General features: G+C 48.4%; 1 protein-coding gene across 2 annotated transcripts in view; it reads left to right on the forward strand.

Moving 5' to 3' along the window:
• The window catches only part of Cbs (Cystathionine beta-synthase), a 207,102-nt gene that overhangs the window by 89,111 nt on the left and 95,917 nt on the right, over nt 1-22,074 (forward strand). The window contains exon 1 of one of the 2 annotated variants that reach the window (XM_069312699.1): nt 21,656-21,787. The exons of the other annotated variant lie outside the window; for it this stretch is intronic. The gene's annotated coding sequence lies outside the window, so the exon portion shown is untranslated. Of the gene's footprint in view, nt 1-21,655; nt 21,788-22,074 lie in introns of those variants that run through there. 2 annotated transcript variants of the gene reach the window in all.

The following is a 22,074-nucleotide window of genomic DNA, read 5'->3' on the forward strand; positions in this document are numbered from 1 at the left end:
TTGAGACAGTGAAGGGTGAGGGTGACTGTTGGGACAGTGAAGGGTGACTGACTGTTGAGACAGTGAAGGGTGACTGACTGTTGAGACAGTGAAGGGTGAGACTGACTGTTGAGACAGTGAAGGGTGAGACAGACTGTTGAGACAGTGAAGGGTGAGGGTGACTGTTGAGACAGTGAAGGGTGAGGGTGACTGTTGAGACAGTGAAGGGTGACTGACTGTTGAGACAGTGAAGAGTGTGACTGACTGTTGAGACAGTGAAGGGTGAGGGTGACTGTTGGGACAGTGAAGGGTGACTGACTGTTGAGACAGTGAAGGGTGACTGACTGTTGAGACAGTGAAGGGTGAGGGTGACTGTTGAGACAGTGAAGGGTGACTGACTGTTGAGACAGTGAAGAGTGTGACTGACTGTTGAGTCAGTGAAGGGTGAGACTGACTGTTGAGACAGTGAAGGGTGACTGACTGTTGAGACAGTGAAGGGTGAGGGTGACTGTTGGGACAGTGAAGGGTGACTGACTGTTGAGACAGTGAAGGGTGACTGACTGTTGAGACAGTGAAGGGTGACTGACTGTTGGGACAGTGAAGGGTGACTGACTGTTGAGACAGTGAAGGGTGAGACTGACTGTTGAAACAGTGAAGGGTGAGACAGACTGTTGAGACAGTGAAGGGTGAGGGTGACTGTTGAGACAGTGAAGGGTGAGGGTGACTGTTGAGACAGTGAAGGGTGACTGACTGTTGAGACAGTGAAGGGTGAGGGTGACTGTTGAGACAGTGAAGGGTGAGGGTGACTGTTGAGACAGTGAAGAGTGAGACAGACTGTTGAGACAGTGAAGGGTGAGGGTGACTGTTGAGACAGTGAAGGGTGAGACAGACTGTTGAGACAGTGAAGGGTGAGGGTGACTGTTGAGACAGTGAAGGGTGAGGGTGACTGTTGAGACAGTGAAGGGTGACTGACTGTTGAGACAGTGAAGGGTGGCTGACTGTTGAGACAGTGAAGGGTGAGACAGACTGTTGAGACAGTGAAGAGTGTGACTGACTGTTGAGTCAGTGAAGGGTGTGACTGACTGTTGAGTCAGTGAAGGGTGAGACAGACTGTTGAGACAGTGAAGGGTGAGACAGACTGTTGAGACAGTGAAGGGTGAGGGTGACTGTTGAGACAGTGAAGGGTGAGGGTGACTGTTGAGACAGTGAAGGGTGACTGACTGTTGAGACAGTGAAGGGTGAGACTGACTGTTGAGACAGTGAAGGGTGAGACAGACTGTTGAGACAGTGAAGGGTGAGGGTGACTGTTGGGACAGTGAAGGGTGACTGACTGTTGAGACAGTGAAGGGTGACTGACTGTTGAGGCAGTGAAGGGTGACTGACTGTTGAGACAGTGAAGGGTGACTGACTGTTGAGACAATGAAGGGTGAGACTGACTGTTGGGACAGTGAAGGGTGAGGGTGACTGTTGGGACAGTGAAGGGTGAGACAGACTGTTGGGACAGTGAAGGGTGACTGACTGTTGAGGCAGTGAAGAGTGACTGACTGTTGAGACAGTGAAGGGTGAGACAGACTGTTGAGGCAGTGAAGGGTGAGGGTGACTGTTGGGACAGTGAAGGGTGACTGACTGTTGAGACAGTGAAGGGTGACTGACTGTTGAGACAGTGAAGGGTGACTGACTGTTGAGACAGTGAAGGGTGACTGACTGTTGAGGCAGTGAAGGGTGAGGGTGACTGTTGGGACAGTGAAGGGTGACTGACTGTTGAGACAGTGAAGGGTGAGACTGACTGTTGAGACAGTGAAGGGTGAGACAGACTGTTGAGACAGTGAAGGGTGAGGGTGACTGTTGAGACAGTGAAGGGTGAGGGTGACTGTTGAGACAGTGAAGGGTGAGACAGACTGTTGAGACAGTGAAGGGTGAGGGTGACTGTTGAGACAGTGAAGGGTGAGGGTGACTGTTGAGACAGTGAAGGGTGACTGACTGTTGAGACAGTGAAGGGTGAGGGTGACTGTTGAGACAGTGAAGGGTGGCTGACTGTTGAGACAGTGAAGGGTGAGGGTGACTGTTGAGACAGTGAAGGGTGAGACTGACTGTTGAGACAGTGAAGGGTGAGACAGTTGTTAATGTCCTATCTTGAGGTTATTTTGAGATGATTTCGGGGCTTTAGTGTCCCCGCGGCCCGGTCCTCGACCAGGCCTCCACCCCCAGGAAGCAGCCCGTGACAGCTGACTGACACCCAGGTACCTATTTTACTGCTAGGTAACAGGGGCATAGGGTGAAAGAAACTCTGCCTATTGTTTCTCGCCGGCGCCTGGGATCGAACCCAGGACCACAGGATCACATGTCCAGCGTGCTGTCCGCTCGGCCGACCGGCTCCCTGTTGACGCTGTTTGGCAGTTTCATGCCCTTGTAAATTTAATTAATCCAAGGTTACTTATCAAAGTATTGTGACATTAAGACACTCTCGGTGGTAAGTGTATCTGATAAGATAATCTGTAGTTCAAGGGGTTCGTATCCCGTCTCCCCAGTGGCCCCTGTGGGACTCCACTGAGACTGAGCCCAGTAGGCTCCGGAACCTGATGATTGACCAAAGAGCCAGAGCTCTTGATTGACGCCGGTTGATTGACCAAAGAGCCAGAGCTCTTGATTGACGCCGGTTGATTGACCAAAGAGCCAGAGCTCTTGATTGACGCCGGTTGATTGACCAAAGAGCCAGAGCTCTTGATTGACCAAAGAGCCAGAGCTCTTGATTGACGCCGGTTGATTGACCAAAGAGCCAGAGCTCTTGATTGACCAAAGAGCCAGAGCTCTTGATTGACGCCGGTTGATTGACCAAAGAGCCAGAGCTCTTGATTGACCAAAGAGCCAGAGCTCTTGATTGACGCCGGTTGATTGACCAAAGAGCCAGAGCTCTTGATTGACGCCGGTTGATTAACCAAAGAGCCAGAGCTCTTGATTGACGCCGGTTGATTGACCAAAGAGCCAGAGCTCAACCCCCGCAAGCACAACTAGGTAAGTACAGATGGTTTGGACGAGTGATCTTGAGGTTATCTTGAGATGATTTCGGGGCTTAGTGGCGTCTCTCATTCCATTAATGCGTCTTAAAAGTTATTTTTTTTCAATTATACAGTTTCGTTAATACTTGCGGAATGGTGCCCAACCACTTAGGGTGGACGGTAGAGCGACAGTCTGGCTTCATGCAGGTCGGTGTTCAATCCCCGACCGTCCACAAGTGGTTGGGCAACCATTCCTTTCCCCCCGTCCCATCCCAAATCCTTATATCCTGACCCCTTCCCAGTGCTATATAGTCGTAATGGCTTGGCGCTTTCACCTCATAGTTCCTTTCCAACCCATCCTCCGAACTGACAGTGCGGTTTAATACTAAGTGAAATAAGTACATTTCCTGACTGTCATACATAGTACATTATTGCACTTATGGGGCTGTTACATTTACCTCCCCATTTACTCTCGTTTTCTGTTAAGACAATTAGAATTCTAGGATGAATTTTCAAATTCGATTCGTTATATACAAGTTTTAAATATCAGGAATTTCTTTTTCTGTTTTATAAAACAATAGAGATTTTATACAAAATTTGAACATATCCTGAGTCACTTTACAATTTATTGATATATTTTACTTTTCTTTTATTAGTTGTATAAAACTGTAATATCAATATAGCTATAGGGTAAGTACTAATTGTAATTAAGAAGCAATAAAATGCTTATCTTCAAACACCAAGAAGGTTAGGTTAGGTCGTGGTTTTCTATTCAGCTTTTCAGGTAAACTCAAATATTCACAATATATTTGACAGTACAGTTTAATACTAAGTCAAAATGTGTACAATTCCTGACTGCTATGAATAGTACATAATTGCACGTATTTGTGCTGTTACAGATAATGGTTCAGATAATTCGTTCAGATAATTCGTTCAGGTATCGTTCAGATAATTCGTTCAGATAATTCGTTCAGGTGATTCGTTCAGATAATTCGTTCAGGTAATTCGTTCAGGTAATTCGTTCAGATAATTCGTTCAGGTGATTCGTTCAGATAATTCGTTCAGGTAATTCGTTCAGGTAATTCGTTCAGATAATTCGTTCAGATAATTCGTTCAGATAATTCGTTCAGATAATTCGTTCAGATAATTCGTTCAGGTAATTCGTTCAGGTAATTCGTTCAGATAATTCGTTCAGGTAATTCGTTCAGGTATCGTTTAGATAATTCGTTCAGATAATTCGTTCAGGTAATTCGTTCAGATAATTCGTTCAGGTAATTCGTTCAGGTAATTCGTTCAGGTAATTCGTTCAGATAATTCGTTCAGATAATTCGTTCAGATAATTCGTTCAGGTAATTCGTTCAGGTATCGTTTAGATAATTCGTTCAGAAAAATTCGTTCAGGTAATTCGTTCAGATAATTCGTTCAGGTAATTCGTTCAGGTAATTCGTTCAGATAATTCGTTCAGGTAATTCGTTCAGATAATTTGTTCAGATAATTCGTTCAGGTAATTCGTTCAGATAATTCGTTCAGATAATTCGTTCAGATAATTCGTTCAGGTAATTCGTTCAGATAATTCGTTCAGATAATTCGTTCAGATAATTCGTTCAGATAATTCGTTCAGATAATTCGTTCAGATAATTCGTTCAGATAATTCGTTCAGGTAATTCGTTCAGATAATTCGTTCAGATAATTCGTTCAGATAATTCGTTCAGATAATTCAGACAATGATTCACAATAACGGGGCTGAAGATGAAGATAAACATTGCCCTTTTGATTGTTTAATATGTTTATTGAGAGTAATTTATGACTGTGGTTATCGCACAATCATAAATTGCGCGATAGTTATCTTGTTAGGGTTATCTTGAGGTTATCTTGAGATGATTTCGGGGCCCATTTCTTTCCGCCTCCACCGGGGATCGAACCCAGAACCTTAGGACTACGAATCCCGAGCGCTGTCCACTCAGCCGTCAGGCCCCAAAATGATATCATGGGCTCTCTTAAATGACTTGTATAGGCGCCTGAGTGAAGATATCAGGTCACACTTCTCGATATCTTGATCAATGGCATACTTATGGACTCAATTCTGACTCAGATTCTGGACTCTGGATTCTGAATCTGGACTCAGATTCAATGTTACTTCATTGAGCCAGTGTACATATATTGTGCATATAATATAGTATATATATTATATTTTGTATTGTATACATTGTATATATGTTATAATATATAACATGTATATGGGCCGGTGTTTGACTGATGTAAAGGATTCTCAATAGGCTTCGGGCCAGTGAGAATGAGTAGATGTAGAAAGTAGTTCTTAACTACTTTGCAATGAGTAATGAGGAAAGTAAATAAACTAATAAAAAACTAACCAATGAGTTTTTAATGAGGAGGTTAGCACATGATGACTATGTTTTGGGTAGGAATTGTGATTTTTAACTCCTTTATTAATTATTTCTTGCATTATATTTTCCTCTTTCTTGTATTCACTGTGCATGGTGGTGTTATCCAGGTGGACACGTTAACCCGCTTGCGGTAAATTTATTAGCCTCCTCGACGTCGCTAAAAATGCGTTTGATATCCGCAAGAATCCTAGGATATCGCGAAGCCTCGCGTCTCTCCCAGCGCGCGCGAACTCGGTCAGCCGCCATCGGCACATGCGCCCCAGCGGCCTACTGGTCGCCAGTAGGGCCTGGAAAGGTTACCTTATTGATCGAAGTCGCTTGTTCGATGCCTCCATGCTCTTCTCCCCTCTCCCACATCTTCCTCTAGTCTTCCCCTCCCATAACCTGCCTGTGTCCCCTCCCACCAGAGGGTCGAGTCACGGGCAAGCGGTGTCTCCCTGTCACCCGTCGACTCCGTGTCACTGGAAATTTTATCGTTTGCAATTTCAGGAAAATCCATTGTGAAGGAGAGGCTAAATTAGGGTTTGAGCCGCTATAAGGTATAGCCAGCCAGGGTGTCACGTCAGGGTGGGGGTCACGTCAGGGTGGTCACGTCAGGGTGGTTACGTCAGGGTGGGGGTCACGTCAGGGTGGTCACGTCAGGGTGGTGGTCACGTCAGGGTGGGGGTCACGTCAGGGTGGTCACGTCAGGGTGGTTACGTCAGGGTGGGGGTCACGTCAGGGTGGTCACGTCAGGGTGGTGGTCACGTCAGGGTGGGGGTCACGTCAGGGTGGGGGTCACGTCAGGGTGGTGATCACGTCAGGGTGGTGGTCACGTCAGGGTGGTGGTCACGTCAGGGTGCAGGTCACGTCAGGGTGGAGGTCACGTCAGGGTGGGGGTCACGTCAGGGTGGTGGTCACGTCAGGGTGGGGGTCACGTCAGGGTGGTGGTCACGTCAGAGTGGTGGTCACGTCAGGGTGGTGGTCACGTCAGGGTGGTGGTCACGTCAGGGTGGTGGTCACGTCAGGGTGGGGGTCACGTCAGGGTGGGGGTCACGTCAGGGTGGGGGTCACGTCAGGGTGGGGGTCACGTCAGGGTGGTGGTCACGTCAGGGTGGTGGTCACGTCAGGGTGGTGGTCACGTCAGGGTGGTGGTCACGTCAGGGTCGTGGTCACGTCAGGGTGGGGGTCACGTCAGGGTGGTGGTCACGTCAGGGTGCAGGTCACGCCAGGGTGGTGGTCACGTCAGGGTGGGGGTCACGTCAGGGTGGTGGTCACGTCAGGGTTGGGGTCACGTCAGAGTGGGGGTCACGTCAGGGTGGGGGTCACGTCAGGGTGGTGGTCACGTCAGGGTGGGGGTCACGTCAGGGTGGTGGTCACGTCAGGGTGCAGGTCACGCCAGGGTGGTGGTCACGTCAGGGTGGGGGTCACGTCAGGGTGGTGGTCACGTCAGGGTGCAGGTCACGCCAGGGTGGTGGTCACGTCAGGGTGGGGGTCACGTCAGGGTGGTGGTCACGTCAGGGTGGGGGTCACGTCAGGGTGGTGGTCACGTCAGGGTGGGGGTCACGTCAGGGTGGTGGTCACGTCAGGGTGGGGGTCACGTCAGGGTGGGGGTCACGTCAGGGTGGGGGTCACGTCAGGGTGGGGGTCACGTCAGGGTGGTCACGTCAGGGTGGTGGTCACGTCAGGGTGGTGGTCACGTCAGGGTGGGGGTCACGTCAGGGTGGTGGTCACGTCAGGGTGGTGGTCACGTCAGGGTGGGGGTCACGTCAGGGTGGGGGTCACGTCAGGGTGGGGGTCACGTCAGGGTGGGGGTCACCTCAGGGTGGGGGTCACGTCAGGGTGGTGGTCACGTCAGGGTGGTGGTCACGTCAGGGTGGTGGTCACGTCAGGGTGGTGGTCACGTCAGGGTGGTGGTCACGTCAGGGTGGGGGTCACGTCAGGGTGCAGGTCACGTCAGGGTGGGGGTCACGTCAGGGTGGGGGTCACGTCAGGGTGGTGGTCACGTCAGGGTGCAGGTCACGTCAGGGTGGTCACGTCAGGGTGGTGGTCACGTCAGGGTGGTGGTCACGTCAGGGTGGGGGTCACGTCAGGGTGGTGGTCACGTCAGGGTGGTGGTCACGTCAGGGTGGTGGTCACGTCAGGGTGGTGGTCACGTCAGGGTGGTGGTCACGTCAGGGTGGGGGTCACGTCAGGGTGGGGGTCACGTCAGGGTGGGGGTCACGTCAGGGTGCAGGTCACGTCAGGGTGCAGGTCACGCCAGGGTGGTGGTCACGTCAGGGTGGTGGTCACGTCAGGGTGGTGGTCACGTCAGGGTGGTGGTCACGTCAGGGTGCAGGTCACGTCAGGGTGGGGGTCACGTCAGGGTGGTGGTCACGTCAGGGTGGTGGTCACATCAGGGTGGTCACGTCAGGGTGGGGGTCACGTCAGGGTGGTGGTCACGTCAGGGTGGTCACGTCAGGGTGGGGGTCACGTCAGGGTGGGGGTCACGTCAGGGTGGTGGTCACGTCAGGGTGGGGGTCACGTCAGGGTGGTCACGTCAGGGTGGTGGTCACGTCAGGGTGGTGGTCACGTCAGGGTGGTCACGTCAGGGTGGTGGTCACGTCAGGGTGGTGGTCACGTCAGGGTGGTCACGTCAGGGTGGGGGTCACGTCAGGGTGGGGGTCACGTCAGGGTGGTGGTCACGTCAGGGTGGGGGTCACGTCAGGGTGGTCACGTCAGGGTGGGGGTCACGTCAGGGTAGGGGTCACGTCAGGGTGGGGGTCACGTCAGGGTGGTGGTCACGTCAGGGTGTGGGTCACGTCAGGGTGGTGGTCACGTCAGGGTGGTGGTCACGTCAGGGTGGGGGTCACGTCAGGGTGGTGGTCACGTCAGGGTGGGGGTCACGTCAGGGTGGGGGTCACGTCAGGGTGGTGGTCACGTCAGGGTGGTGGTCACGTCAGGGTGGGGGTCACGTCAGGGTGGTGGTCACGTCAGGGTGGTGGTCACGTCAGGGTGGTGGTCACGTCAGGGTGGGGGTCACGTCAGGGTGGTGGTCACGTCAGGGTGGTGGTCACGTCAGGGTGGTGGTCACGTCAGGGTGGGGGTCACGTCAGGGTGGGGGTCACGTCAGGGTGGTGGTCACGTCAGGGTGGTGGTCACGTCAGGGTGGGGGTCACGACAGGGTGCAGGTCACGTCAGGGTGGTGGTCACGTCAGGGTGGGGGTCACGTCAGGGTGCAGGTCACGTCAGGGTGGTGGTCACGTCAGGGTGGTGGTCACGTCAGGGTGGGGGTCACGTCAGGGTGCAGGTCACGTCAGGGTGGGGGTCACGTCAGGGTGGTGGTCACGTCAGGGTGCAGGTCACGTCAGGGTGGTGGTCACGTCAGGGTGGTCACGTCAGGGTGGGGGTCACGTCAGGGTGGTGGTCACGTCAGGGTGGTGGTCACGTCAGGGTGGGGGTCACGTCAGGGTGGTGGTCACGTCAGGGTGGTGGTCACGTCAGGGTTGTGGTCACGTCAGGGTGGGGGTCACGTCAGGGTGGGTGTCACGTCAGGGTGGGGGTCACGTCAGGGTGCAGGTCACGTCAGGGTGGGGGTCACGTCAGGGTGGTGGTCACGTCAGGGTGGGGGTCACGTCAGGGTGGTGGTCACGTCAGGGTGGGGGTCACGTCAGGGTGCAGGTCACGTCAGGGTGGGGGTCACCTCAGAGTGCAGGTCACGTCAGGGTGCAGGTCACCTCAGAGTGCAGGTCACCTCAGAGTGCAGGTCACCTCAGAGTGCAGGTCACGTCAGGGTGCAGGTCACGTCAGGGTGCAGGTCACCTCAGAGTGCAGGTCACGTCAGGGTGCAGGTCACCTCAGGGTGCAGGTCACCTCAGAGTGTAGGTCACCTTAGAGTGGAGGTCACATCAGAGTGCAGGTCACGTCAGGGTGGGGGGTCAGAGTACATTCTGTTGTTCCTTACAACAGAATGTACTGTTGTAAGGAACAGTACGAATGAAAGTATGAATGTTCCTTCATACTTTCCCCCCCCCCCCCTTCCTTTTCCTTCTATCACGGAAGGGGGATTCCTTCTATCCTTCCTTCTATCTATCTATTCCTTCTATCCTTTCCCATCTGTCATCAACGAATCATGTTCCTTGCAGAGCAATAGCCTTGAAGTATCTGTAAACATTGGTAGTTCGTGTAGTTACCGCGGTACGGAGCTCGATCTCACCTCGATCCTGCGCTTCTTCGGCGGCCTTAGGGCTTTTGTTCAGCGGTCTTAGGGGGCTCTTGTTCAGCGGTCTTAGGGGGCTCTTGTTCAGCGGTCTTTGGGGGCTCTTGTTCAGCGGTCTTAGAGCTGTTCTTCAGCGGTCTTAGAGCTCTTCTTTAGCGGCCTTAGAGCTCTTCTTCAGCTGCCTTAGGGCTCTTTTTCAGCGGCCTTAGAGCTCTTGTTCAGCGGCCTTAGGGCTCTTGTTCAGCGGCCTTAGGGGCCTCTTCTTCAGCGGCCTTAGGGGCCTCTTCTTCAGCGGCCTTAGGGGCCTCTTCTTCAGCGGCCTTAGAGCTCTTCTTCAGCGGCCTTAGAGCTCTCCTTCAGCGGCCTTAGAGCTCTCCTTCAGCGGCCTTAGAGCTCTTCTTCAGCGGCCTTAGAGCTCTTCTTCAGCAGCCTTAGAGCTCTTCTTCAGCGGCCTTAGAGCTCTTCTTCAGCAGCCTTAGAGCTCTTCTTCAGCGGTCTTAGAGCTCTTCTTCAGCGGCCTTAGAGCTCTTCTTCAGCAGCCTTAGAGCTCTTCTTCAGCGGCCTTAGAGCTTTTTATTCAGCGGCCTTAGAGCTCTTCTTCAACAGCCTTAGAGCTCTTCTTCAGCATCTTAGAGCTCTTCTTCAGCGGTCTTAGAGCTCTTCTTCAGCGGTCTTAGAGCTCTTCTTCAGCGGTCTTAGAGCTCTTCTTCAGCGGCCTTAGAGCTCTTCTTCATCGGTCTTAGAGCTCTTCTCCAGCGGTCTTAGAGCTCTTCTTCAGCGGCCTTAGAGCTCTTCTTCAGCGGTCTTAGAGCTCTTCTTCAGCGGACTTAGAGCTCTTCCTCAGCATCTTAGAGCTCTTCTTCAGCAGCCTTAGAGCTCTTCTTCAGCATCTTAGAGCTCTTCTTCAGCAGCCTTAGAGCTCTTCTTCAGCGGCCTTAGAGCTCTTCTTCAGCATCTTAGAGCTCTTCAGCAAGATCTTCTAGGTACAATTTTCACCTTAGAGCCATATAGTGCTTGAGATGCTGACATTCATTTAAAAGATGATCCTAATTCAGGTCTTTGTGATACATATTAGTCAGATTTTACATTTTTTCTTTAGTTCATCAGAGGTAATGGTTTTCAATTCACTGAAGAAAGAAAATGGGTTTCCAATCTGTGACTATACCCTCTGCGCTTTGTGTCGGTTCAGAGACTTAATTGTGGGTCCAGAATAGGGAGGATAGTTTCCACCCTGAATTTTTCGGTATTAATAATCAGTATCTCTTCTGCTGCTTCATCATATCTGCCAAGACACACACTTCGTTTTCGTTTTCCCAATCATTATAATCTGGATATACTCCGGACTTTGAATTGATTTTCATTAAATTTGTTTCTATTTTCTAATCTCCCCGGATCAGTCTCTCGGGTTGCAAACTTATTGTTACAGATTCGGGTATTTCCTCTTGTAAAATGTCATCAGTAGCAGAGGCAATGATGGTATGTCTGCTAAAACTGGATGATTGGTAGCAGGAATGGATGTAGATGTGGATGCTATATCTCGAGGAACAGTGCTAGTGGCTGACACTGCAGGAGTGGATGCTATATCTCGAGGAACAGTGCTAGTGGCTGACACTGCAGGAGTGGATGATATATCTCGAGGAACAGTACTAGTGGCTGACACTGCAGGAGTGGATGCTATATCTCGAGGAACAGTACTAGTGGCTGACACTGCAGGAGTGGATGCTAACGTGATGCATCAAATGAACAAATCCACAAGGGCCGTGACGAGGATTCGAACCTGCGTAAGGGAGCATCGGACGCAGGTTCGAATCCTCGTCACGGCCCTATTGGATTTGTTCATTTATATCTTAAATATATAATATTTAGTCCCACACCGGGATATTGGGTTATATTATATAAGTGTTGTTGCAACAAGACTTAAATATTTAAACATTCTGCTTCTATAATGAACATGTCCTATGCTCGTGGGGGTCCCTATGCTCGTGGGGACCCTATGCTCGTGGGGTCCCTATGCTCGTGGGGGCCCTATGCTCGTGGGGGCCACTATGCTCGTGGGGACCACTATGCTCGTGGGGGCCCTATGCTCGTGGGGGACCTATGCTCGTGGGGGACCTATGCTCGTGGGGCTACTATGCTCGTGGGGACCACTATGCTCGTGGGGGCCACTATGCTCGTGGGGACCACTATGCTCGTGGGGGCCCTATGCTCGTGGGGGACCTATGCTCGTGGGGCCACTATGCTCGTGGGGACCACTATGCTCGTGGGGGCCCTATGCTCGTGGGGGACCTATGCTCGTGGGGCCCCTATGCTCGTGGGGTCCCTATGCTCGTGGGGCCACTATGCTCGTGGGGGCCCTATGCTCGTGGGGCCCTATGCTCGTGGGGGCCCTATGCTCGTGGGGGCCCTATGCTCGTGGGGGACCTATGCTCGTGGGGGCCACTATGCTCGTGGGGGCCACTATGCTCGTGGGGCCCCTATGCTCGTGGGGCCTTATACTCGTGGGGCCCTATGCTTGTGGGACCCTATGCTCGTGGGGACCCTATGCTCGTGGGGTCCCTATGCTCGTGGGGTCCCTATGCTCGTGGGGCCCCTATGCTCGTGGGGTCCCTATGCTCGTGGGGCCCCTATGCTCGTGGGACCCTATGCTCGTGGGGCCACTATGCTCGTGGGGTCCCTATGCTCGTGAGGGCCACTATGCTCGTGGGGCCCCTATGCTCGTGGGGACCCTATGCTCGTGGGGGACCTATGCTCGTGGGGGCCCTATACTCGTGGGGACCCTATGCTCGTGGGGCCACTATGCTCGTGGGGGACCCTATGCTCGTGGGACCCCTATGCTCGTGGGACCCCTATGCTCGTGGGACCCCTATGCTCGTGGGGGCCCTATGCTCGTGGGACCCCTATGCTCGTGGGGGCCCTATGTTCGTGGGGCCCCTATGCTCGTGGGGCCCTATGCTCGTGGGGGCCCTATGCTCGTGGGGCCCTATGCTCGTGGGGGCCCTATGCTCGTGGGGGCCCTATGCTCGTGGGACCCCTATGCTCGTGGGGACCCTATGCTCGTGGGGGGCCCTATGCTCGTGGGACCCCTATGCTCGTGGGGCCACTATGCTCGTGGGGCCACTATGCTCGTGGGGGCCCTATGCTCGTGGGACCCTATGCTCGTGGGGCCACTATGCTCGTGGGACCCCTATGCTCGTGGGGACCCTGTGCTCGTGGGGCCCCTATGCTCGTGGGGGCCCTATGCTCGTGGGGCCCTTATGCTCGTGGGGTCCCTATGCTCGTGGGACCCCTATGCTCGTGGGGCCACTATGCTCGTGGGGACCCTATGCTCGTGGGGGACCTATGCTCGTGGGACCCCTATGCTCGTGGGACCCTATGCTCGTGGGGCCACTATGCTCGTGGGACCCCAATGCTCGTGGGGCCCCTATGCTCGTGGGGGCCCTATGCTCGTGGGGCCCCTATGCTCGTGGGGGCCCTATGCTCGTGGGACCCCTATGCTCGTGGGGCCACTATGCTCGTGGGGCCACTATGCTCGTGGGGGCCCTATGCTCGTGGGGGCCCTATGCTCGTGGGGCCCCTATGCTCGTGGGGCCCCTATGCTCGTGGGGTCCCTATGCTCGTGGGACCCCTATGCTCGTGGGGCCACTATGCTCGTGGGGCCACTATGCTCGTGGGGGCCCTATGCTCGTGGGGCCCCTATGCTCGTGGGGTCCCTATGCTCGTGGGACCCCTATGCTCGTGGGGCCACTATGCTCGTGGGGACCCTATGCTCGTGGGGGACCTATGCTCGTGGGACCCCTATGCTCGTGGGGCCCCTATGCTCGTGGGACCCTATGCTCGTGGGGCCCCTATGCTCGTGGGGCCCACAAGCAAGTGCCCATCGGGCCCATGCGGTTCGACGACTCTGATGGCCAAAGTGCTCGCTAAACGCCAGGCGAGTGTGTTACCACTTCGCCACGGGCACTGCTAAACTACCACGAATTGGTAGGGATTCAACTGTATGAATCTCTGGGGCGCCGCCATTTGGAATAATGAATCCAAGCAATGAAACCTCATCTTCAGCAGGACATAGGTGCTCTGGTGAAAGTGCAATACCGGGCAACAAAAATCATTCTAGCGCCTAGTCAACTCACGTATCAGGAACGGTTGAGGGCCACAGGGCTAACAGCACTATAAACCAGACATGACAGGGCGGATCTCATTGAAACTTTTAAAATACTGAACAATTTGGAGGATCAACAAATTCTTCAAAAAGTCAGATGTAACACAAACATGGGTTGTCATTGGTTCGTATCCTGGCCGGGGAGGATTTACTGGGCGCAAATCCTTAACTGTAGCCTCTGTTTAACGCAACAGTAAAATGTGTACTTGGTTGTAACAACGATTCTTCGCGGCGGGAATCGTATTCCAGGGACCTGCCCGAAACGCTACGCGTACTAGTGGCTCTACAAGAATGTAACAACTCTTGTATATATCTTCAAAAAAAAAGACAAGGAACAACGGGTTCAAGGTCAACAAGCCACAATGTTGGACTGAGAACAGGAGAGGCTTTTTAACCCAGAGATTTATTAACCCATTGAACCGCCTACCCGTCGAAGCTGTTTATGCCAAAACTCCGAAAAGTTTTAAAATCCAACTGGGAAGAAAATAATCAGGGCAAATGGGGGACTTTTGACAAGCCGCCACCTCCCTGTTCTCGTCGCGGACACTAGAGTGTTAATTACCCTCATGTAAATTCAGGAATTATAGGTGTTGTCCAACATGATAACACAGACAAGGCAGCTAAAACTACATGTGATAAGCCTGAAATTGAATTGGATATGGGCATTCCAATCTTTGCTATAAAAGCCGCAATATTTCAGGAAATTGGGGATAACAGAAGAGCAGTTACTGACACACAATGGCCAGGAAGCACGAGTATAAAGAGCTATGACATGTTGAGAACCGAGAATTATACGTACGGGCAGCATAAAACATCCACTTGACAGTGTGACATTGTAATTCAAATTCAAATTGTCAGAACTAGGCTAGGATATCGATATCTATGGCGTAATCAATCCCCCAAATGGTGAACATTCTAATTGTGAACTATGTGAACAGGAGCTGGGACATACTCTCCAACACTATATCTGTGATTGCCCTGTTATAAGTGACTTCAAGTGAAGTTATAAGTGACTTCAAACCAAATAGTATGAAGTACTTTGAGCTCTCAGATGACTTCATACCTCAGAAATATTGGAAGATATTCTTGTGCTGTACCTAGAATGTGTTAGTGGAGTCGAATAGATCAGTCTTACATTACATGTTCTCTCCTGAGTCCATGTATGACTGTCCTGTGAGGTAGGGATGTTGGATGAGCTCGTAGCTGGTTTTTTATCTACACTGTGTGGTCCGTCATGCAGAATAGGGAAGCAGCACATTGCTGTGTATACCTAAGCTTGTTAACAAAGACATTGTTTGAGAGGAGTCTTGTAGAAACTGGTCAGATATAATATAATGTTACCATGATGCTGTGCTTAGCTTTTGTGAAAATCGTCAAGTTGTTGTTTAGGCAAAGTTGATTTGTTTTTGTATTGAGGCTGGTGTTTTCTCCCCTGATTCCATGTTTTTTGATTTGATTGTTGCTGCCGGAGGCGGCTAGTTTGTTGTGCACCCCATACTCATCCTGTGAGCGGTAGCGCAAAAGCATTACAGAGGGCACAAAAGGTCTCTATCAGACCTCATCTTAGATTATTACATAAACAATTTCATCTATCCTTCACACCTTATAGTTACAATGTCAGCTAGTTACAGAGAAAGTGCTATTACAAGAGCTACATATTTACAGTAAGTCATCATACATTAATGGTAGGTCTTATCGCTAATACATAATAGTTTGACCAATGGAGATATTACAAAGTCATGAGTAACCATCCTGTGAGATGGGTATATTACAAATAAGCAAAAAATTCAAAACAAAATAAATTAGATGAACTTATAGCTAGTTTTTTTTATCTCCACTCTGTAGTGTTTCATATATATGGGGTAACAGCATATTGCTGTGTATACCTAAGCTTGTTTATACAAAAAATATATATAAAAAAACATAAATAAAATAAATTTCTGTATTATTATTTATATTTCATAAACTATGCTGGGTAATATGAAATATTACCTTATTGATTACATATTAATATATGTAATCAATCAGAGCTTTAATATAACAATGTGCTCTAATATACTTACTAAGCTCTCTCATCTCATTTTTCTCTTGCAATGTATCTTTATCATTTATCAATTTTGATAGAAATTACCTACTTAAAGTTATCTGCTAGATTAAGGACCTGCCCGAAACGCTACGCGTACTAGTGGCTTTACAAGAATGTAAATACTGTACCATCCAATGTATTCTCACAAACCCAATGTACCTTCTTGTATATATATAAACAAATATATAAACAAACAAACAAACAAATATATTTGTTAGATTATTTTTGTAAAAGTATATTTGAAATAGTAAGATATTTTTTGGATATTTTCACGTAATTTTTATGTAAAGTTGAAAAATTGAGTTGGAAACGCTACCTCAGAGTCCAGTGTTGCCATATTAGGCTAAAAGTAGCGAATTGGGCTACTTTGGAATGCCTTGCGCTCCTAAATTTTTAATCTCGCGACTTGCGACGTTTAGAGCAAATTTTAAAATAAGTTGGGCTACTAATGTTAAGAGAGTTATTTATTGATTATTTATGCACATGTAATGTGATTAAATGACAGCCGTGTTAAATAGCCTGGTTGACCAAATCACCAACTGCAGGTCAGAGACCGGCCCCTAGGGACGTTGATCCTCGGCTTGATGTCCAAAGGGCTTGGAAATGATGGGGGAGGAAGATGGATTGTGAGATGAAATTGTGGAAAAGGGTGTGGATGGGGAACGAGGAGGCTAAAGAACAAATCCACAAGGGCCGTGACGAGGATTCGAACCTCAGCTAACGGCTAAAAGAGTTCGGTGGCCTATCCACCGCGAGTTGGCGTAAAGTGTTTGTCATAGGTATATTGGTCTTGTTTTTGTTTAGGCTGCGGGAGATGACATGGAGGATATGGTGGGCTTGAGAGGTGTGTACAAGGCCTTGAGGTGAGGTGGAAAGTTCTGTGGAGGCGCCTCAGTCTTTGTTCTTCATCTCTCTTCAGACTTCGTTCTTCTGTTGTAGGAGGATGTTTCCAAGTGTTCTAAGTCTTGTCGCACTTCAAATCAAGTCAAATCAAATGTTTATTCAGGTTAAAATACATACATAGAGGATTAGTTACAAACATAACGTTGGATTTATATAAAGAGGTAGTACATACAATACCTAAAGCCACTAGTACGCATAGCGTTTCGGGCAAGGAGAGGTGGGGAAAAAAACAGATCCCCAGTTTGCTAACTGTAGGTAGTAACTGAGTGATTGTAACCTATCCACCGCTGCCCACTGGATGGGGGGGCGGTGTGCAGGACAAACATATCAATTTTGACACTAGCTCTCCACATATGTCAGTTGCTTAATTTAGAACCTGTACTTGAGGTCGATCTCGAACCCATTGTTGATGTGACGACTTATATTGAATTTTGTAACTAGCTCATCAAGATTGTAACTTGCTTAGCTAAATGAATTGTGGGGTTCAGTCCCTGAGCCCATTATGTGCCTCTGTAACCCTTTCCACTACCGCCCACAAGATGGGTATGGGGTGCATAATAAATGAACTGAACTAACTAAAACTAAGGTAGGTTACGGAGTTAATTAGGCAGTACTTAGTTTTCATCTTAAACTGGTTGAGAAAGGTACAATCTTTGACATGATTGGGAAGGTCATTCCACATTCTGGGTCCCTTGATTTGTAGAGCATTTCTAGTTTGATTAAGTCGTACTCTTGGAATATCAAATAAGTATTTGTTCCTGGTGTGGTGCTCATGGGTTCTGTTACAACCTTCTAAGAAGCTTTTAAGGTCAGGATTGACTTTACAATTCATATTTTAAATATATAGAGTGTTCATGAGAGGATGTGCAGTGACTTAATATCTAACATATTCAGAGATTTGAGTAAGGGTACCGAGTGCTGTCTGGGGCCAGAGTTGGATATTGTCCTAATAGCAGCTTTGTGTTGGGTAATTAGAGGACGTAAATGATTTTGGGTAGTAGAACCCCAAGCACAAATACCATAGTTGAGGTATGGATAGATGAGAGAGTAATAGAGAGTCACCAGGGCAGGGCGAGGTACATAATATCTGATCTTAGAAAGAATACCAACAGTTTTAGAAACTTTTTTTGATATATTTAGAATGTGTCCCTGGAAATTCAGCTTGTTATCGTTGAGGACACCGAGGGATTTGCCATCAACTTTACTACTGATTTGTATATTGTTTATTCTTAAATTAATTTCATTTGAGGATTTATTACCAAACAAAATATAGAAAGTTTCGTCAAGGTTAAGGTCTTCTAGGTTTTCTGTTTTTTTCTTAGATTACTTCGCGTTGACATGGTCGTGCTGTAGTTGGAGTTTGATGAGGAGGCCTCCATGAGGAAGTCTTGTACAGAGTGAGTGTTGTATGATTGGTGAGGCGAAGGATTCCCTACCGAGATGCCCTCGTCTGAAGAGCCTCCAGCGTCTGTAGTCGGTGGCATTTCCTTCGGTTACACAGCGTCGGGTGGGCTCTGACGTCTGGGATTGGCTTTTACAGCTACAGTAGGAGCGTTACTTATGTTGTTAGTATCGTGCTCAGCCGACGAGGTGAGGTGGTGATGGTAGAAGCGCTGGGAGCTGGAGTCTCCGTGGTGTAGTGGTAAGACACTCGCCTGGCGTTCCGCGAGCGCTATGTCATGGGTTCGTATCCTGGCCGGGGAGGATTTACTGGGCGCAATTCCTTAACTGTAGCCTCTGTTTAACGCAACAGTAAAATGTGTACTTGGATGTAACAACGATTCTTCGCGGCGGGGATCGTATTCCAGGGACCTGCCCGAAACGCTACACGTACTAGTGGCTCTACAAGAATGTAACAACACTTGTATATATCTCAAAAAAAAAAAAAGAGTGGAGGATGCTTCTATCTGTGCAGCCTGGGTTTTGGGCGGTGCTGGAGTCTGGGTTAAGATCATCATCCTCGTATTCGTCCTTATGGTAGTCTACTTGGTAATAGGAAAGGCAGTGAGGCTGGCTTCAGGGGCGGCGAAAGCCGAGGTGGAAGGTTCGACTTCCTTGGCTGCATCTTGCTTCTTGATAATTTCTTGTCTGCGAGGGAAGCGGTGGGAAATCGCGGAGTGGACGCCTTTGCAGAGCAGGCAGCATCGAGTTTCTGCCTTGCAGATTAAGTAGTAGTGGTCCTTGGCGTAAATCTGCACTACTGGACAGGCTGTTGACACTTTGTGGGGTGGGAAAACTCGTAGCACCAACCCGTCCTCAACTCAAGTCCATTACATCCAGCGGTCGACCCCACGGACGCATTCATTCATTTTTACATGCTGTTCATTCAAAACAGAAATTTTCTCAATATAAATTAATATTATAGTATATTAGCATATTGTGCATATATAGGCATAGGTTAGGTTAGGTGTTTAGGTTCTGTTGGCGATTATTTGTATTTGTAGTACGTGGGTGAAGCATTTATAGCGTTATAGTTCGAACAAAATTCGCCAGTGAAGCACTTGACAGTCTCCGTGGTGTAGTGGTAAGACACTCGCCTGGCGTTCCGCGAGCGCTATGTCATGGGTTCGTATCCTGGCCGGGGAGGATTTACTGGGCGCAATTCCTTAACTGTAGCCTCTGTTTAACGCAACAGTAAAATGTGTACTTGGATGAAAAAACGATTCTTCGCGGCAGGGGATCGTATTCCAGGGACCTGCCCGAAACGCTACGCGTACTAGTGGCTCTACAAGAATGTAACAACTCTTGTATATATCTAAAAAAAAAAACTTGTTCCGGAAGTGTTCGAACTAAATCAGTTGTGACTCGTGTGTAAACCGTTTTTCAATCATAAACAGGGGGTTTGGCGGGTGCATGGAATCACTTTTGGGTCTTTGTTTGGAGGACGGGCTGCAGGTTGAACGGATATTTTCGAGAGAAAATATGTGAAAACTAAACTGAGAAATCGAATGGGACTTGAGCTCACAATCAATCTTCAACCCATCCTAGACCTATGTCTATATATGCACAATATACTAATATATTATAATATTAATTTATATTTGAGAAAATTTTCATTTTGAATGAACAGCAGTAAAAATTTATGACTGCGTCTGTGGGGTCGACTGCTGGATGGAATGGCCTAGAGTCGAGGACAGGTTGTTCCTATCACATCATGCTCCTGTTTACCTAGCAGTAAGTAGGTACCGAGGAGTTAGTCAGCTTGTTATGGGGGTTGTATCCTAAGGGGGGGGGGTCAGTAAGGCAGGATCTTGATATTAGCCTAGCGTGTATGAATACATCCTGGCTTCCTGTCCCTCAAAACGCTATCTGTCCATAGTGGCTTTGCAAGAATGTAAACATACCAATATTTTGTAATCTCACAAACTTATCGTGTAAATAAATCATTATTATTATTATTAACTGTGAAGACGTGAAGGGGCTCTACACCCATAATTGTGTTTCATGCAGCAAACATTAGTAAGTTATTCCATTATCGTATTTTGTAATAATAATAATAGTTTATTTAGAGAAAAAGTATAGTTACATGCAAACAAAATGAGTTACAAACAGAATGTTGGCTTTCTAGATAGAGTCAGTATATACTGTGCCTATAGCCACTAAAACACACATTTTTTTTTATTAACAAACTTAGGTGTACACAACAATGAGCAGCTACCCTATTCGGGACGAAAGATTTCACAGTGTTGATAAAAAACCAGTTATAAGTTCATCTAATATTGCCATCTCACAGGATGGTTAGTCATACATGGAATCAGGAGAGAACATAAAATGTAAGACTGATCTATTAGCCTCCACTAGCAAACTCTGGGTACTGCACAAGAATGTCTTCCATTATTCTTGAGCGTATGGAGTAATTACAGAGCTCAAAGTACCTCATACCATTTGGTCTGAAATCACTGATAACAGCTAGGGGGGTCTTGGGTACATATACATCGTATCCTTGATGATATGGTATCCTTGCCCGAAACGCTGTGCGTAATTAGTGGCTTTAGGTATTGTATGTACTATCGCTATCTTTAAATCCAACATTATCTTTATAACTCATCCTCAATGTATGTACCTTTACCTGAATAAACAATCTAATCTAATCTTGCTCTGCGTATTACAAAGTTGTGGAAAAAACACTTAAAAGTAAGATTTAATTTTTATCAAATACATGCATTGATAATATTGATAATTGCCCGAAACCCTTTTATGCCCGAAACGCTTTGCGTAATAGTGGCTTTAGGCATTGTATGTACTAGCTATACCTATAAGTCAAACAATCCTTGTAAATATTGTATTGTATGTATGTACCTTACCTAAATAAAATTGTATTGTATTGTATTGTATAAAACCAATAAAATTGCGCATTGTTAAAATACATTATTATCAAACACATTACTATATATGCAAAAATACATTACTTTGAAAACCGTATCAGTCACCAGAACCGAAACGCTTTGCGTAATAGTGGCTTTAGGCATTGTATGTTTATTTATTTATATACAATTAAGAAGGTACATTGGGTTAGAGAGAATACATAGCATAGTATTTACAATCTTGTAAAGCCACTAGTACGCGCATGTACTAGCTCTATCTATAAATATATCAACTTTTGTATAACCTCTTGTATGTACTGTATGTACTTTACCTGAATAAACATTTATTTATTTAAAAAAAAACAAATATTGGGCTACATAGTCGCTACTTTTAGCCCTTCACTCCGCTACTTTTAGCCCTTCACTCCACTACTTTTAGCCCTTCACTCCGCTACTTTTAGCCCTTCACTCCGCTACTTTTAGCCCTTCACTCCGCTACTTTTAGCCCTTCACTCCGCTACTTTTAGCCCTTCACTCCTGCTACTTTTAGCCCTTCACTCCGCTACTTTTAGCCCTTCACTCCGGCTACTTTTAGCCCTTCACTCCGCTACTTTTAGCCCTTCACTCCGCTACTTTTAGCCCTTCACTCCGCTACTTTTAGCAAAAATTGAGATCTGGCAACCCTGCCCTGGGCTACCTCAGCCGCTCAGTGCTCTGTTGTGAACGTCGTTGTGAGAGGCCTGCACTCCGTCACTGCTCCTGGGCCCCCCACCTCCTGGTACGCTTACACGCACCCCATACACCATAATACATCCCCACCGATCTATAAACTACAATATAATACACCAGCAAGACGATACAATATCATGTATATTCCCCCACGGGGGGTCATAGAGGGAGATGACGTTGCTGAACGAAATTTTTACCATTTTTCTCCAAGTTTTCGTTCTAATTCTCTTATGATCGTTTGTTTACACTCAGGGGCTTGAGTGCACTTGGGGATTGACTCGTAAGTTACTCTCGGGATGCTTAGTGTCTTGAGGAGGGTTCTTGTGTTGTCTTGGG

This window comes from Procambarus clarkii, chromosome 73 (genome assembly GCF_040958095.1).
Source record: "Procambarus clarkii isolate CNS0578487 chromosome 73, FALCON_Pclarkii_2.0, whole genome shotgun sequence".
Classification (NCBI taxonomy): Eukaryota; Metazoa; Arthropoda; class Malacostraca; order Decapoda; family Cambaridae; genus Procambarus; species Procambarus clarkii.